We start from the raw sequence: 7204 nt of genomic DNA on the forward strand, positions 1-7204 counted from the left end.
CAATTGGGGTCACTAAACTGTTCTGGAGATTACACATGGCAGCCACCATAACAGGGTTCAACTCTCAGTTTCCACTGAATCAATAAACCAAAAAGAGATTCTCCTGTGAAGTCCTTTTTATTAAAAGTGCTACAGCTCGAGCCGGGTGCCTTTGACAAGGGCCCTCAAACAAAGAAATCCCTGGGTCATCATACCCTTTCAAGCTAAGTTCCCCACCCCTCACCAGACACTTTGGACCAATGGTGATATTAGGGTCTGAGGTCGTCTTGCTTTTATTGGTTTGATTTGCTTGCTGTTTCATTACTAAGTGGTTGCTAAGTGAACATCTTCTTATACAATATACAGTGGTTCTATATCCTGTTACACATCCTCTTGGGTCAGTTTTGGCCAGTTCTGTAGTTAGCTATTTTGCATGTTGTAATACCGTTGTTAGCATTCATATACCACAATCTGTAGGCTTTGTCTAGTCTAACTATTAACATCTAATTTGGTAGTGCTAAGTTTTGACTAACTTATTCTACAACAATGACAATCCAACACAGTGCTGGGAAATTCTCCAGCTCATGCCATTGCCAAACCAGTCTGACAAGACGGTGATGGATTTCCAACAAATTGCCAGTTTTATAGGTATATTAGTTTCCAGCAAAATGCAACGTGACATTATATAAGTCTAGCATATCTCAGCCATTAAACCAACAAAGGAAGAAGGCGCTTAGTGTGTATAGGTAAGAAAGAGAGAAGATAACAGATTTGCATGGCATATTTCATTGAAATTGGCATTGCTAACAAAATAGCTCTTTGTAAGAGCTTCAGAAGCACCTGTAGCCGTGGAAAAGCTATAGGTGTGACAAAGGCTGTGGGATCTGCACTGCGCATGTAGCTGGGATCCACTTCAGTTTGCCCGGTGGTGTTAAGCGGCCAGGCAGATCTCTGCTTTTCTTCTGCTCGTGGTCCACTCTGCAGGCAGTGTCACACAGGAGCCTTTATGTTTGACCCAGATATTATAGAAATGTTCTTTCTCTGGCTGTGTCTCGTGACACAAGGTTGTCCATTCAGCAAAAGTTGCATGTGACAAACCTGAAGATCCATGAACCAACAAAAGATTCTCATGAAGTGAAATACATGATAGGAGGGAAGGTGCCTGCAGCTAGTTCCACCAAGGCAGGCGAGTGTCTGCACCCATTTCCCTGCAGACACCCTGCCTTTCCCACTGGCACTTTTTACTGCCCCTATTTGTTTCCAGCAGAGAATCCAGATGCAAATTGATGGCCCAGTGATCCACCCTGAGACCACAGTGGACCTGTCTTCTTTGGATTTGCATGTTGGTTTTGAGGGGAATAATATTAACAGTTGTGCATGACCTTAGAGAAGTTGAACTGTACAGCAAAACTAACATGGCCATACAAGGAAGAAAGGTCCAATGTTTTAACCTCTTCTTGGGTTGTCCATAAGAGTATAACTCCTTCTGGTTGGGATTACCACATTCTTGCATCCTCCAATGTCCAATTTGCTTCCAAGCAGGAGTGAGAAAATATAGGTATCATATTCTCCTTGGCATGCTTCCTAACATTTTGGTGCAATTTCCACAAAAACATCTGTAGATCCACTCCTGACTGGGCACAAGGATTTGGCCAGACTGATAACAAGGGGATCGGGGAGGCAGGGGGGAAGTGTGGAAGGGCAGCGGTATGGAAATCTGTGGGATGGGGGAATAGAGCTTTCCTGGGCAGTGTACTGAGTACTGCAGAACTTCATGCCGTGGATAGTTACAGATGACAGGAAACTGGGAGGTTTTCCTGCTGGGAGGTGGCAAACTCAGGAAAAAGGTACTGAAATAAGTTGCTGGCAGTTTGTATCTCAGTTGTGTAGAGATTCATGGCAGCTCAAAACCCCACAATGCTCCTGAACAAAGCGTGGTGCCGGAAGAGCCAGGACAGAGGGAAAAGAAGAACTTATGTACCTCATCAGCTCATCTGTGGCGTTTGGGCCACAATTCCACGGAGCCTCACCCTTAGAAGAAAATCCAACCATTGAGTTACATCAGAAATCACTTTGGTTGGCATTTTGGCCCATTTTCTTCTTTCCTGCTGGGTGACAGGGAGTAATTGTGGGGATGCAATACTGAAGCTGAGCAGTGCTTTAGGGGTTGAAGGTTTCCACTGACTTAGGTCCAAAATGCTGACTCGTAGCACAGTGTCAAAGGGAGGTCTCTTGCCAGTTTTTCTAGTCCCTTGGTGAAGAAAAAACCCTTCTCTCTCTCCTTTCTCTTCTTTCTGTCTTTCTTATCTCTCTCTTTCTCTTTCTCTTTCTCTTTCTCTTTCTCTTTCTCTTTCTCTTTCTCTTTCTCTTTCTTTCTTTCTCTTTTTTCTCTCTTTCTCTCTTTCTCTTCTTTTTCTCTCTTCTTTCTCCTTTTCTCTACCTTTACCTTGAGGAGGTTCAGGCTTTGCCACAGGCCTTCACGGGCACTAGAACAGGGCACTGATGTTGGGAGTACTAATGATGAAAGCTGGAGTATGGCTGCTGCGTCTCTGGAAATTAATAAGTGCTGTGGTTAAATCCAGCAACTGGGACTCAGGGGTATTATGAGGATAGGCACAACAAAGATGCAGTAAGTGGATTATCGAAAAGTCCTCCCCCCCTTTTTTCCTCCGAGTTTCCCATTTTTCTTTAAATTAACTATTTTACACCATATTTTTAAACATGGCCTTAAAATGATGCAATAGCACTACCTTTAGAAATGGCAAATAATTTGTAAATCATGCTTACTACTTGGCATTTGGAGCTCTTCAGACAATATCTGTTTTGATAGTTGACCTTGCAAATTGGGGAAGACAGAAGTAAGTCACAAAGATTCCCGCGGGTTAAACTATTTTCCAAGCTGATTATGAAGCTTAGAGCTCAAACGGTCTTTGCACAGAAACTCACAAAACACCTTTTCTTTTTAAAGGGTTATCACCACCTAATTCATTTTACCTCTGATTTCGCATTAGAGGTATTGTTTACTCCTCTGCTGCTCAGAAAATGCTCAGGAAGTGTGATATTATGGTCCATGCCACAAGCCAACTCCAAGGTACAGCAGCTTAGTGCAGCATAACGCTGCCGTCTGTTCACCATGGCTGGGCTTTGTTAACAAATATTGTTTTAATGTTTAAGAAGGGCTTTCCCTGACATTCTGTTTATTGCTCAATAATCTCAATCATGCTGCTGGTGATCAGGCGAAATTCCCATTGACACCTTTGCCTGGCTGATACCAGTGCAAGAGTTGCCTAAGAAATGATTGCAAAACCGCAAATGTAATGTTATGGACAGGGCTTGTGCTGGATTCCAGAGAGTTTTTATCAGCTTTCATTAATGATTTATAATTAACTATAGTTCTCTGATTGATTTTGTCCTCGGTGTTTTGGGTTTGTTTTTTTTTTAAGGGGCAAGAGTGTCTGGGTTTAAATTAAAGTGTCAGAAGGCAAAGGATAAAAATTACTTTTCATTGAGGTTAAAAAGCAATATCAAAGAGAAGTCATGGCAAAAAAATAGAAGGGACTTTAAAAATAGTACCTACTGGCTGAACTGATCTACACCTCACTAAAACATGGCTAAAGCAGATGCTTGTTGTTATACACCCTTGGTATAGAAAGCAGAGCTAAAGAAGGCACAGGGGCACCTGAAATTATCAAGGAGATCTTCTTAGGTCTGTCTGACAGGGAGTAGGGAGGCAGGCAGGGATTCTGCAGAGGAGGTGGCCAAGTAAGGACATGTTGGAGGTTTATGAAGCTTTGGAAACAGCAGCCAAGCAGAAGAGCTGCTTGCAATTATTGCAACATCAGCATGGGGGACACTGGAGGAAGCTTGAGGGAGGTTGGTTTAAACCAGACATTCTTTATATGGATGGAATTGAACTGGGGGTGTCAGACAGTATCAGCAAGCTGATAAAGGTGTTAGATGGGCAGTGGATCCACGAATGGACACTAAAAGGACAAGGTCAGGACATATGCCTGAACATCCCTGGCCCAGCAGCACTAGATACAGCAGAGAAAGGGGGCAATGGGCTACAGGAGGTGGCTCGGCTCAGGTGATCTCACTGGACAACCTCTCCTCTTGCTTCTGCCTGGTGAAAGCAGTAAGATACGTGTTTATATTCATGCATAGCCACTGACTTCAACCCCTTCCCTGTGGCAGAGAGGTTTCTTTGCTTCAGAAAACTACCTTTTTCACAAACAGCCTTCTGGTCTGCAGTCTCTTGAGGACATGTTGACTTTTCTGCTTCTGCATCATTAATGTCCACCCCAAGGTGATTTGCACTTGGTTCCAACCATCCCTGCTGAGACCTTTCCTGCAATGGGAATTGGATGCAGGATCAGCCTGGCCACACAGCTCCATGACATGTACTTCAATGCTGCTCATGGTAACAGGTGGTAAGTCTGCAATAAATGAAGATGGGGTGAAGGCTCTTTTGTAAGGGGTGGAGCCACGGAGTGCTCTGAAACTGTCCTGGTGCATCACAGCAACAGCCCAGCCTGGGACACTCCCAGTATGGGACAGCTGCTGCAGTGAGATTTACTGCTGAGGAGCTGGGACAGCTCATGAAAAAATAGAACATCAGCAGCTTACAGCTACACAGCTCTGGGCATGGAGTGCCTGACCGAATTATGTACCCACAGCATCAGGACCCACAGTCTGGCCTTTGGTGCCAGACTCTGATCTTCCCCTTGGTGAGCTAAAATAATGATCATGGGAAGATCCAGGCACAGACAGCAGGGAGCAGAGGTAAATGCTTGAATCAGAATGGTTGAATCTGACCTAGTAGGGACAGGGACATGCACATCTTTGCTATCGATAGGGCCAGGCCACCAGGAGACCCTGACCATCTAGTAATTCACTCCTGGTCAGCAGATACACAGTAGCTTCAGTGCAGCTAAACACAACTCCCACAGCTGCGATGGGGACGGTGCGCTCAGGCAACAGGCAGCTTTGCTGCTCAGTCAAGGTTTATCTTGAAGCTTTTCTTTTTTACCTTGATGTCTGCCGACCTGTATGAAGTAAAGACCTGTAAAAACACCATTGTGTGTTTTCATATTTATTTTTCCTTCACTGATTTCCAGTTTGCCTTTTAGTTTTTTTCCCCCGCTCTTTAACTATCAGGCTGTCAAACCCAAAATCATATTGTATTTTCCATCTTGTATGTCAGGCACCAGGTGATAAAGATCTGTATACAAATTCAGAGGGTGTGCAGGCATAATGAAGGAAATAATGTAATTCTGTAGGGCTTTTATTATCATTCCTCCTGAAAGCTCTGTACTTTGCAACAGAAATCTGCAACCACAACCTTTTCAAACATGAGCTGCTATAGAGAGTTGTTACTTAGATGAGGTATGTATGTAAAATTGATTTGTACAATGTCATCATACCATGATCACGTTGATTCCATCACCAGTATTTATTTTCTAAGCTTTTCCATATACAGGTCACTTACCTTTTTAAACTACCATAGCACATGGAAGGGCCGTATTCAGGCTCCCCCTTCTCCCTGGTACAGCATACACTCCCTGCCCAAACTGCGCCAATCATTTCACATTATTCTTTCAGATGTGTGACGCTCTGCATTTCGCCACAGTGAGATCATTTTCTGAATTAGTAAGGAAAAAAGGAAAATATACTAGCGTATGTTTTGTGTTCCCCTAAAACCTACTTAAAATTGATTGAGCAGATTTTTAAAGACCAATGAAAGGGCCTTTAGCACCCTTCTCCAATTCTATCAAAGGATTAACAGAGATCACCAGTAGGCTGAGACTTTGTATGAAGTTATATTGATTTTTTTTTTCACAGCTGAGCTATATATTTCCAAACACCAGGGTTTCTAATGCAAATGCTACAACCTTTCACTGTAGCAACTTAGAGGTGCAATGCTCTGATTTTAATAAAGCTGACAGATTAAGTGACTGCATGGTTACACCATGATATTAATACACGTTCTTAACTGTCAATTAGTTAACTGGCTAATAAAAAGAGCCTAGCTTATAGGATTTTACTAATGAATATAATGCTTTGTTTCTGGGCAAAACATATGCTTTGGATATATAATTAGAAAGCCCCCCCTCCCCCATCGAGAGAGCATGTGCAGCTGAATAAAGGAGCTCATTATACCTGCGAGGGGTCAAAGTCTGTGGATCTGTAGCTTATGGTATTATGACAGATTACAAAATCACTCTATTATGTTAGTCAATCTGTTTCCAAGCACAAACTAGTGGGGAGCAGGGCACCAGAACCTCCCGAGCAGGGCGCCCATTGGCTTCCCCCAGAGGTCTTATGATGGGTCAGCTGGCAGTGACACCACCTCTGACAGCTCACATGTCAGACCTTCCCTGCCTGACTTCTGCCTTCGTTATCACAGAGCCTCTTCACCAACAATGAATCCCTGCTTCAGGTTGCAAAGAGCTCCCAGTAAGAGCTGAAACAAATTTGAAATCCGTGGGTAGCCATGACTCGTGCTAATGAAAGGGAGAAGCAGAGCACTTGTGCTCCGGCTGACCTCTCTCAGGCTCTCGCCTTTAAAAAAAGAAAAATTAGAAAGTTTTTAAGTAGAGAGGGAAGAAGCTAAACAGCACCAGCTGGGAGGAAAAGCATTGAGTTCAGCTTTAGTGAGTATGTCAGTTTAAAAGAAAAGCATAATTAATATGTGGGATAAAGAAATTTCAGACATGATAGAGCTCCAAAGAAATATTTGACTTTCCTAATCTTTCAGGGAAATTATTCTGCTATAAAGTTTTATTCAGTCAACTCAGCACAAAACTCCTTGGTACCAAGGGAAAAGAAAATTCTCTTGTATTTGAGAACCACAGCCATCGTCAGCATTGTGGGTACCTACATTTCTGATGTGCCGTACCTTTCTGAGATCTTACTGAAGAAGGATGGTTCCACCACTGCTGTGGGCTGGTTATTTTGCCCTCACACCAGCCTGGCAGCTGCACCAGGGCCAGGAGGGCCCCAGTGCTGCCAGCGCAGCATGGAAAGACAAGGTGGGGGTAAACCAGAACTGACTTAGGGTACCACCTGAGGACTGGAACTAACAAAGCCACATTTGTGCCCTGTCGTCCATTGATTGTGGTGCCCAGGAAGATGCAAAGTCTGACTGAAGCTTTCCCTGCAGCTGGGACTTGTACAGGCTCTGTCACATGAGATTTTTGTCATGTCTAACCAACAGTGAGGTCAG

Source organism: Columba livia, chromosome 3, assembly GCF_036013475.1.
Source record: "Columba livia isolate bColLiv1 breed racing homer chromosome 3, bColLiv1.pat.W.v2, whole genome shotgun sequence".
NCBI lineage: Eukaryota > Metazoa > Chordata > Aves > Columbiformes > Columbidae > Columba > Columba livia.